Raw genomic sequence first — 14,683 nt, 5'->3', positions numbered from 1 at the left:
TTATACTCAGTATCGGCTGTGTCACTAACACTACATTATCCATATTACTGCTACACCATGTGACATACACATACAGAGCAGTTATACTCAGTACCGGCTGTGTCACTAATGCTACATTATCCATATTACTGCTACACCATGTGACGTACACATACAGAGCAGTTATACTCAGTACCGGCTGTGTCACTAACACTACATTATCCATATTACTGCTACACCATGTGACATACACATACAGAGCAGTTATACTCAGTACCGGCTGTGTCACTAACACTACATTATCCATATTACTGCTACACCATGTGACATACACATACAGAGCAGTTATACTCAGTACCGGCTGTGCTAATAACATTACATTATCCATATTACTGCTACACCATGTGACATACACATACAGAGCAGTTATACTCAGTACCGGCTGTGTCACTAACATTACATTATCCATATTACTGCTACACCATGTGACATACACATACAGAGCAGTTATACTCAGTACCGGCTGTGCCACTAACACTACATTATACATATTACTACTACACCATGTGACATACACATACAGAGCAGAAATACTCAGTACCGGCTGTGCTAATAACACTACATTATCCATATTACTGCTACACCATGTGACATACACATACAGAGCAGTTATACTCAATACCGGCTGTGTCACTAACGCTACATTATCCATATTACTGCTACACCATGTGACATACACATACAGAGCAGTTATACTCAGTACCGGCTGTGTCACTAACGCTACATTATCCATATTACTGCTACACCATGTGACATACATATACAGAGCAGTTATACTCAGTACCGGCTGTGCTAATAACACTACATTATCCATATTACTGCTACACCATGTGACATACACATACAGAGCAGTTATACTCAGTACCGGCTGTGTCACTAACGCTACATTATCCATATTACTGCTACACCATGTGACATACACATACAGAGCAGATATACTCAGTACCGGCTGTGTCACTAACGCTACATTATCCATATTACTGCTACACCATGTGACATACACATACAGAGCAGTTATACTCAGTACCGGCTGTGTCACTAACACTACATTATCCATATTACTGCTACACCATGTGACATACACATACAGAGCAGTTATACTCAGTACCGGCTGTGTCACTAACGCTACATTATCCATATTACTGCTACACCATGTGACATACACATACAGAGCAGTTATACTCAATACCGGCTGTGTCACTAACACTACATTATCCATATTACTGCTACACCATGTGACATACACATACAGAGCAGTTATACTCAGTACCGGCTGTGTCACTAATGCTACATTATCCATATTACTGCTACACCATGTGACATACACATACAGAGCAGTTATACTCAGTACCGGCTGTGTCACTAACACTACATTATCCATATTACTGCTACACCATGTGACATACACATACAGAGCAGTTATACTCAGTACCGGCTGTGTCACTAATGCTACATTATCCATATTACTGCTACACCATGTGACATACACATACAGAGCAGTTATACTCAGTACCGGCTGTGTCACTAACACTACATTATCCATATTACTGCTACACCATGTGACATACACATACAGAGCAGTTATACTCAGTACCGGCTGTGCTAATAACACTACATTATCCATATTACTGCTACACCATGTGACATACACATACAGAGCAGTTATACTCAGTACCGGCTGTGTCACTAACACTACATTATCCATATTACTGCTACACCATGTGATATACACATACAGAGCAGTTATACTCAGTACCGGCTGTGTCACTAACGCTACATTATCCATATTACTGCTACACCATGTGACATACACATACAGAGCAGTTATACTCAGTACCGGCTGTGTCACTAACGCTACATTATCCATATTACTGCTACACCATGTGACATACACATACAGAGCAGTTATACTCAGTACCAGCTGTGTCACTAACACTACATTATCCATATTACTGCTACACCATGTGACATACACATACAGAGCAGTTATACTCAGTACCGGCTGTGTCACTAACGCTACATTATCCATATTACTGCTACACCATGTGACATACACATACAGAGCAGTTATACTCAGTACCAGCTGTGTCACTAACACTACATTATCCATATTACTGCTACACCATGTGACATACACATACAGAGCAGTTATACTCAGTACCAGCTGTGTCACTAACGCTACATTATCCATATTTCTGCTACACCATGTGACATACACATACAGAGCAGTTATACTCAGTACCGGCTGTGTCACTAACGTTACATTATCCATATTACTGCTACGCCATGTGACATACACATACAGAGCAGTTATACTCAGTACCGGCTGTGTCACTAACACTACATTATCCATATTACTGCTACACCATGTGACATACACATACAGAGCAGTTATACTCAGTACCGGCTGTGCTAATAACACTACATTATCCATATTACTGCTACACCATGTGACATACACATACAGAGCAGTTATACTCAGTACCGGCTGTGTCACTAACGCTACATTATCCATATTACTGCTACACCATGTGACATACACATACAGAGCAGTTATACTCAGTACCGGCTGTGTCACTAACGCTACATTATCCATATTACTGCTACACCATGTGACATACACATACAGAGCAATTATACTCAGTACCGGCTGTGTCACTAACGCTACATTATCCATATTACTGCTACACCATGTGACATACACATACAGAGCAGTTATACTCAGTACCGGCTGTGTCACTAACGCTACATTATCCATATTACTGCTACACCATGTGACATACACATACAGAGCAGATATACTCAGTACCGGCTCTGCTAATAATGCTATATTATCCATATTACTGCTACACCATGTGACATACACATACAGAGCAGTTATACTCAGTACCGGCTGTGTCACTAACACTACATTATCCATATTACTGCTACGCCATGTGACATACACATACACAGCAGATATACTCAGTACCGGCTGTGTCACTAACGCTACATTATCCATATTACTGCTACACCATGTGACATACACATACAGAGCAGTTATACTCAGTACCGGCTGTGTCACTAACATTACATTATCCATATTACTGCTACACCATGTGACATACACATACAGAGCAGTTATACTCAGTACCGGCTGTGTCACTAACATTACATTATCCATATTACTGCTACACCATGTGACATACACATACAGAGCAGTTATACTCAGTACCGGCTGTGCCACTAACACTACTTTATACATATTACTGCTACACCATGTGACATACACATACAGAGCAGTTATACTCAGTACCGTCTGTGTCACTAACGCTACATTATACATATTACTGCTACACCATGTGACATACACATACAGAGCAGTTATACTCCGTACCGGCTGTGCCACTAACACTACATTATCCATATTACTGCTACACCATGTGACATACACATACAGAGCAGTTATACTCAGTACCGGCTGTGTCACTAACGCTACATTATCCATATAACTGCTACACCATGTGACATACACATACAGAGCAGTTATACTCAGTACCGGCTGTGTCACTAACGCTACATTATCCATATTACTGCTACGCCATGTGACATACACATACAGAGCAGTTATACTCCGTACCGGCTGTGCCACTAACACTACATTATCCATATTACTGCTACACCATGTGACATACACATACAGAGCAGTTATACTCCGTACCGGCTCTGCTAATAATGCTATATTATCCATATTACTGCTACACCATGTGACATACACATACAGAGCAGTTATACTCCGTACCGGCTGTGCCACTAACACTACATTATCCATATTACTGCTACACCATGTGACATACACATACAGAGCAGTTATACTCCGTACCGGCTGTGCCACTAACACTACATTATCCATATTACTGCTACACCATGTGACATACACATACAGAGCAGTTATACTCCGTACCGGCTGTGCCACTAACACTACATTATCCATATTACTGCTACACCATGTGACATACACATACAGAGCAGTTATACTCAGTACCGGCTGTGTCACTAATGCTACATTATCTATATTACTGCTACACCATGTGACATACACATACAGAGCAGTTATACTCAGTACCGACTGTGTCACTAACGCTACATTATCCATATTACTGCTACACCATGTGACATACACATACAGAGCAGTTATACTCAGTACCTGCTGTGCCACTAACACTACATTATCCATATTACTGCTACACCATGTGACATACACATACAGAGCAGTTATACTCAGTACCGGCTGTGTCACTAACGCTACATTATCCATATTACTGCTACACCATGTGACATACACATACAGAGCAGTTATACTCAGTACCGGCTGTGTCACTAACGCTACATTATCCATATTACTGCTACACCATGTGACATACACATACAGAGCAGTTATACTCAGTACCGGCTGTGTCACTAATGCTACATTATCTATATTACTGCTACACCATGTGACATACACATACAGAGCAGTTATACTCAGTACCGACTGTGTCACTAACGCTACATTATCCATATTACTGCTACACCATGTGACATACACATACAGAGCAGTTATACTCAGTACCGGCTGTGTCACTAACACTACATTATCCATATTACTGCTACACCATGTGACATACACATACAGAGCAGTTATACTCAGTACCGGCTGTGCTAATAACACTACATTATCCATATTACTGCTACACCATGTGACATACACATACAGAGCAGTTATACTCAGTACCGGCTGTGTCACTAACGCTACATTATCCATATTACTGCTACACCATGTGACATACACATACAGAGCAGTTATACTCAGTACCGGCTGTGCCACTAACACTACATTATCCATATTACTGCTACACCATGTGACATACACATACAGAGCAGTTATACTCAGTACCGGCTGTGTCACTAACGCTACATTATCCATATTACTGCTACACCATGTGACATACACATACCGAGCAGTTATACTCAGTACCGGCTGTGTCACTAACGCTACATTATCCATATAACTGCTACACCATGTGACATACACATACAGAGCAGTTATACTCAGTACTGGCTGTGTCACTAACGCTACATTATCCATATTACTGCTACACCATGTGATATACACATACAGAGCAGTTATACTCAGTACCGGCTGTGTCACTAACACTACATTATCCATATTACTGCTACACTATGTGACATACACATACAGAGCAGTTATACTCAGTACCGGCTGTGTCACTAACATTACATTATCCATATTACTGCTACACCATGTGACATACACATACAGAGCAGTTATACTCAGTACCGGCTGTGTCACTAACACTACTTATCCATATTACTGCTACACCATGTGACATACACATACAGAGCAGATATACTCAGTACCCTTTGTGTCACTAACACTACATTATCCATATTACTGCTACGCCATGTGACATACACATACAGAGCAGTTATACTCAGTACATGCTGTGTCACTAACGCTACATTATCCATATTACTGCTACACCATGTGATATACACATACAGAGCAGTTATACTCAGTACCGGCTGTGTCACTAACATTACATTATCCATATTACTGCTACGCCATGTGACATACACATACAGAGCAGTTATACTCAGTACCGGCTGTGTCACTAACGCTACATTATCCATATTACTGCTACACCATGTGACATACACATACAGAGCAGTTATACTCAGTACCGGCTGTGTCACTAACGCTACATTATCCATATTACTGCTACACCATGTGACCTATAAATACAGAGCAGTTATACTCAGTACCGGCTGTGTCACTAACGCTACATTATCCATATTACTGCTACACCATGTGACATACACATACAGAGCAGATATACTCAGTACCGGCTGTGTCACTAACGCTACATTATCCATATTACTGCTACACCATGTGACATACACATACAGAGCAGTTATACTCAATACCGGCTGTGTCACTAACACTACATTATCCATATTACTGCTACACCATGTGACATACACATACAGAGCAGTTATACTCAGTACCGGCTGTGTCACTAATGCTACATTATCCATATTACTGCTACGCCATGTGACATACACATACAGAGCAGTTATACTCAGTACCGGCTGTGTCACTAACACTACATTATCCATATTACTGCTACACCATGTGACATACACATACAGAGCAGTTATACTCAGTACCGGCTGTGCTAATAACACTACATTATCCATATTACTGCTACACCATGTGACATACACATACAGAGCAGTTATACTCAGTACCGGCTGTGTCACTAACACTACATTATCCATATTACTGCTACACCATGTGATATACACATACAGAGCAGTTATACTCAGTACCGGCTGTGTCACTAACACTACATTATCCATATTACTGCTACACTATGTGACATACACATACAGAGCAGTTATACTCAGTACCGGCTGTGTCACTAACGCTACATTATCCATATTACTGCTACACCATGTGACATACACATACAGAGCAGTTATACTCAGTACCGGCTGTGTCACTAACGCTACATTATCCATATTACTGCTACACCATGTGACATACACATACAGAGCAGTTATACTCAGTACCAGCTGTGTCACTAACACTACATTATCCATATTACTGCTACACCATGTGACATACACATACAGAGCAGTTATACTCAGTACCGGCTGTGTCACTAACGCTACATTATCCATATTACTGCTACACCATGTGACATACACATACAAAGCAGTTATACTCAGTACCAGCTGTGTCACTAACACTACATTATCCATATTACTGCTACACCATGTGACATACACATACAGAGCAGTTATACTCAGTACCAGCTGTGTCACTAACGCTACATTATCCATATTTCTGCTACACCATGTGACATACACATACAGAGCAATTATACTCAGTACCGGCTGTGTCACTAACGTTACATTATCCATATTACTGCTACGCCATGTGACATACACATACAGAGCAGTTATACTCAGTACCGGCTGTGTCACTAACACTACATTATCCATATTACTGCTACACCATGTGACATACACATACAGAGCAGTTATACTCAGTACCGGCTGTGCTAATAACACTACATTATCCATATTACTGCTACACCATGTGACATACACATACAGAGCAGTTATACTCAGTACCGGCTGTGTCACTAACGCTACATTATCCATATTACTGCTACACCATGTGACATACACATACAGAGCAGTTATACTCAGTACCGGCTGTGTCACTAACGCTACATTATCCATATTACTGCTACACCATGTGACATACACATACAGAGCAGTTATACTCAGTACCGGCTGTGTCACTAACGCTACATTATCCATATTACTGCTACACCATGTGACATACACATACAGAGCAGTTATACTCAGTACCGGCTGTGTCACTAACGCTACATTATCCATATTACTGCTACACCATGTGACATACACATACAGAGCAGATATACTCAGTACCGGCTCTGCTAATAATGCTATATTATCCATATTACTGCTACACCATGTGACATACACATACAGAGCAGTTATACTCAGTATCGGCTGTGTCACTAACACTACATTATCCATATTACTGCTACACCATGTGACATACACATACAGAGCAGTTATACTCAGTACCGGCTGTGTCACTAATGCTACATTATCCATATTACTGCTACACCATGTGACGTACACATACAGAGCAGTTATACTCAGTACCGGCTGTGTCACTAACACTACATTATCCATATTACTGCTACACCATGTGACATACACATACAGAGCAGTTATACTCAGTACCGGCTGTGTCACTAACACTACATTATCCATATTACTGCTACACCATGTGACATACACATACAGAGCAGTTATACTCAGTACCGGCTGTGCTAATAACATTACATTATCCATATTACTGCTACACCATGTGACATACACATACAGAGCAGTTATACTCAGTACCGGCTGTGTCACTAACATTACATTATCCATATTACTGCTACACCATGTGACATACACATACAGAGCAGTTATACTCAGTACCGGCTGTGCCACTAACACTACATTATACATATTACTACTACACCATGTGACATACACATACAGAGCAGAAATACTCAGTACCGGCTGTGCTAATAACACTACATTATCCATATTACTGCTACACCATGTGACATACACATACAGAGCAGTTATACTCAGTACCGGCTGTGTCACTAACGCTACATTATCCATATTACTGCTACACCATGTGACATACACATACAGAGCAGTTATACTCAGTACCGGCTGTGTCACTAACGCTACATTATCCATATTACTGCTACACCATGTGACATACATATACAGAGCAGTTATACTCAGTACCGGCTGTGCTAATAACACTACATTATCCATATTACTGCTACACCATGTGACATACACATACAGAGCAGTTATACTCAGTACCGGCTGTGTCACTAACGCTACATTATCCATATTACTGCTACACCATGTGACATACACATACAGAGCAGATATACTCAGTACCGGCTGTGTCACTAACGCTACATTATCCATATTACTGCTACACCATGTGACATACACATACAGAGCAGTTATACTCAGTACCGGCTGTGTCACTAACACTACATTATCCATATTACTGCTACACCATGTGACATACACATACAGAGCAGTTATACTCAGTACCGGCTGTGTCACTAACGCTACATTATCCATATTACTGCTACACCATGTGACATACACATACAGAGCAGTTATACTCAATACCGGCTGTGTCACTAACACTACATTATCCATATTACTGCTACACCATGTGACATACACATACAGAGCAGTTATACTCAGTACCGGCTGTGTCACTAATGCTACATTATCCATATTACTGCTACACCATGTGACATACACATACAGAGCAGTTATACTCAGTACCGGCTGTGTCACTAACACTACATTATCCATATTACTGCTACACCATGTGACATACACATACAGAGCAGTTATACTCAGTACCGGCTGTGTCACTAATGCTACATTATCCATATTACTGCTACACCATGTGACATACACATACAGAGCAGTTATACTCAGTACCGGCTGTGTCACTAACACTACATTATCCATATTACTGCTACACCATGTGACATACACATACAGAGCAGTTATACTCAGTACCGGCTGTGCTAATAACACTACATTATCCATATTACTGCTACACCATGTGACATACACATACAGAGCAGTTATACTCAGTACCGGCTGTGTCACTAACACTACATTATCCATATTACTGCTACACCATGTGATATACACATACAGAGCAGTTATACTCAGTACCGGCTGTGTCACTAACACTACATTATCCATATTACTGCTACACTATGTGACATACACATACAGAGCAGTTATACTCAGTACCGGCTGTGTCACTAACGCTACATTATCCATATTACTGCTACACCATGTGACATACACATACAGAGCAGTTATACTCAGTACCGGCTGTGTCACTAACGCTACATTATCCATATTACTGCTACACCATGTGACATACACATACAGAGCAGTTATACTCAGTACCAGCTGTGTCACTAACACTACATTATCCATATTACTGCTACACCATGTGACATACACATACAGAGCAGTTATACTCAGTACCGGCTGTGTCACTAACGCTACATTATCCATATTACTGCTACACCATGTGACATACACATACAGAGCAGTTATACTCAGTACCAGCTGTGTCACTAACACTACATTATCCATATTACTGCTACACCATGTGACATACACATACAGAGCAGTTATACTCAGTACCAGCTGTGTCACTAACGCTACATTATCCATATTTCTGCTACACCATGTGACATACACATACAGAGCAGTTATACTCAGTACCGGCTGTGTCACTAACGTTACATTATCCATATTACTGCTACGCCATGTGACATACACATACAGAGCAGTTATACTCAGTACCGGCTGTGTCACTAACACTACATTATCCATATTACTGCTACACCATGTGACATACACATACAGAGCAGTTATACTCAGTACCGGCTGTGCTAATAACACTACATTATCCATATTACTGCTACACCATGTGACATACACATACAGAGCAGTTATACTCAGTACCGGCTGTGTCACTAACGCTACATTATCCATATTACTGCTACACCATGTGACATACACATACAGAGCAGTTATACTCAGTACCGGCTGTGTCACTAACGCTACATTATCCATATTACTGCTACACCATGTGACATACACATACAGAGCAATTATACTCAGTACCGGCTGTGTCACTAACGCTACATTATCCATATTACTGCTACACCATGTGACATACACATACAGAGCAGTTATACTCAGTACCGGCTGTGTCACTAACGCTACATTATCCATATTACTGCTACACCATGTGACATACACATACAGAGCAGATATACTCAGTACCGGCTCTGCTAATAATGCTATATTATCCATATTACTGCTACACCATGTGACATACACATACAGAGCAGTTATACTCAGTACCGGCTGTGTCACTAACACTACATTATCCATATTACTGCTACGCCATGTGACATACACATACACAGCAGATATACTCAGTACCGGCTGTGTCACTAACGCTACATTATCCATATTACTGCTACACCATGTGACATACACATACAGAGCAGTTATACTCAGTACCGGCTGTGTCACTAACATTACATTATCCATATTACTGCTACACCATGTGACATACACATACAGAGCAGTTATACTCAGTACCGGCTGTGTCACTAACATTACATTATCCATATTACTGCTACACCATGTGACATACACATACAGAGCAGTTATACTCAGTACCGGCTGTGCCACTAACACTACTTTATACATATTACTGCTACACCATGTGACATACACATACAGAGCAGTTATACTCAGTACCGTCTGTGTCACTAACGCTACATTATACATATTACTGCTACACCATGTGACATACACATACAGAGCAGTTATACTCCGTACCGGCTGTGCCACTAACACTACATTATCCATATTACTGCTACACCATGTGACATACACATACAGAGCAGTTATACTCAGTACCGGCTGTGTCACTAACGCTACATTATCCATATAACTGCTACACCATGTGACATACACATACAGAGCAGTTATACTCAGTACCGGCTGTGTCACTAACGCTACATTATCCATATTACTGCTACGCCATGTGACATACACATACAGAGCAGTTATACTCCGTACCGGCTGTGCCACTAACACTACATTATCCATATTACTGCTACACCATGTGACATACACATACAGAGCAGTTATACTCCGTACCGGCTCTGCTAATAATGCTATATTATCCATATTACTGCTACACCATGTGACATACACATACAGAGCAGTTATACTCCGTACCGGCTGTGCCACTAACACTACATTATCCATATTACTGCTACACCATGTGACATACACATACAGAGCAGTTATACTCCGTACCGGCTGTGCCACTAACACTACATTATCCATATTACTGCTACACCATGTGACATACACATACAGAGCAGTTATACTCCGTACCGGCTGTGCCACTAACACTACATTATCCATATTACTGCTACACCATGTGACATACACATACAGAGCAGTTATACTCAGTACCGGCTGTGTCACTAATGCTACATTATCTATATTACTGCTACACCATGTGACATACACATACAGAGCAGTTATACTCAGTACCGACTGTGTCACTAACGCTACATTATCCATATTACTGCTACACCATGTGACATACACATACAGAGCAGTTATACTCAGTACCTGCTGTGCCACTAACACTACATTATCCATATTACTGCTACACCATGTGACATACACATACAGAGCAGTTATACTCAGTACCGGCTGTGTCACTAACGCTACATTATCCATATTACTGCTACACCATGTGACATACACATACAGAGCAGTTATACTCAGTACCGGCTGTGTCACTAACGCTACATTATCCATATTACTGCTACACCATGTGACATACACATACAGAGCAGTTATACTCAGTACCGGCTGTGTCACTAATGCTACATTATCTATATTACTGCTACACCATGTGACATACACATACAGAGCAGTTATACTCAGTACCGACTGTGTCACTAACGCTACATTATCCATATTACTGCTACACCATGTGACATACACATACAGAGCAGTTATACTCAGTACCGGCTGTGTCACTAACACTACATTATCCATATTACTGCTACACCATGTGACATACACATACAGAGCAGTTATACTCAGTACCGGCTGTGCTAATAACACTACATTATCCATATTACTGCTACACCATGTGACATACACATACAGAGCAGTTATACTCAGTACCGGCTGTGTCACTAACGCTACATTATCCATATTACTGCTACACCATGTGACATACACATACAGAGCAGTTATACTCAGTACCGGCTGTGCCACTAACACTACATTATCCATATTACTGCTACACCATGTGACATACACATACAGAGCAGTTATACTCAGTACCGGCTGTGTCACTAACGCTACATTATCCATATTACTGCTACACCATGTGACATACACATACCGAGCAGTTATACTCAGTACCGGCTGTGTCACTAACGCTACATTATCCATATAACTGCTACACCATGTGACATACACATACAGAGCAGTTATACTCAGTACTGGCTGTGTCACTAACGCTACATTATCCATATTACTGCTACACCATGTGATATACACATACAGAGCAGTTATACTCAGTACCGGCTGTGTCACTAACACTACATTATCCATATTACTGCTACACTATGTGACATACACATACAGAGCAGTTATACTCAGTACCGGCTGTGTCACTAACATTACATTATCCATATTACTGCTACACCATGTGACATACACATACAGAGCAGTTATACTCAGTACCGGCTGTGTCACTAACACTACTTATCCATATTACTGCTACACCATGTGACATACACATACAGAGCAGATATACTCAGTACCCTTTGTGTCACTAACACTACATTATCCATATTACTGCTACGCCATGTGACATACACATACAGAGCAGTTATACTCAGTACATGCTGTGTCACTAACGCTACATTATCCATATTACTGCTACACCATGTGATATACACATACAGAGCAGTTATACTCAGTACCGGCTGTGTCACTAACATTACATTATCCATATTACTGCTACGCCATGTGACATACACATACAGAGCAGTTATACTCAGTACCGGCTGTGTCACTAACGCTACATTATCCATATTACTGCTACACCATGTGACATACACATACAGAGCAGTTATACTCAGTACCGGCTGTGTCACTAACGCTACATTATCCATATTACTGCTACACCATGTGACCTATAAATACAGAGCAGTTATACTCAGTACCGGCTGTGTCACTAACGCTACATTATCCATATTACTGCTACACCATGTGACATACACATACAGAGCAGATATACTCAGTACCGGCTGTGTCACTAACGCTACATTATCCATATTACTGCTACACCATGTGACATACACATACAGAGCAGTTATACTCAGTACCGGCTGTGTCACTAACGCTACATTATCCATATTACTGCTACACCATGTGACATACACATACAGAGCAGTTATACTCAGTACCGGCTGTGTCACTAACGCTACATTATCCATATTACTGCTACACCACGTGACATACACATACAGAGCAGTTATACTCAGTACCGGCTGTGTCACTAACGCTACATTATCCATATTACTGCTACACCATGTGACATACACATACAGAGCAGTTATACTCAGTACCGGCTGTGTCACTAATGCTACATTATCCATATTACTGCTACACCATGTGACATATACATACAGAGCAGTTATACTCAGTACCGTCTGTGTCACTAACGCTACATTATCCATATTACTGCTACACCATGTGACATACACATACAGAGCAGTTATACTCAGTACCGGCTGTGTCACTAACACTACATTATCCATATTACTGCTACACCATGTGACATACACATACAGAGCAGTTATACTCAGTAACGGCTGTGCCACTAACACTACATTATCCATATTACTGCTACACCATGTGACATACACATACAGAGCAGTTATACTCAGTACCGGCTGTGTCACTAATGCTACATTATCCATATTACTGCTACACCATGTGACATACACATACAGAGCAGTTATACTCTGTACCGGCTGTGTCACTAACGCTACATTATCCATATTACTGCTACACCATGTGACACACATACACAGCAGATATACTCAGTACCGGCTGTGTTAATAACGCTACATTATCCATATTACTGCTACACCATGTGACATACACATACAGAGCAGTTATACTCAGTACCGGCTGTGTCACTAACGCTACATTATCCATATTACTGCTACGCCATGTGACATACACATACAGAGCAGTTATACTCAGTACCAGCTGTGTCACTAACACTACATTATCCATATTACTGCTACACCATGTGACATACACATACAGAGCAGTTATACTCAGTACCGGCTGTGTCACT

The sequence above is a fragment of the Pseudophryne corroboree genome, assembly GCF_028390025.1.
Source record: "Pseudophryne corroboree isolate aPseCor3 chromosome 3 unlocalized genomic scaffold, aPseCor3.hap2 SUPER_3_unloc_58, whole genome shotgun sequence".
Taxonomy (NCBI): domain Eukaryota; kingdom Metazoa; phylum Chordata; class Amphibia; order Anura; family Myobatrachidae; genus Pseudophryne; species Pseudophryne corroboree.
Note: the sequence above shows the minus strand (reverse complement) of the source record.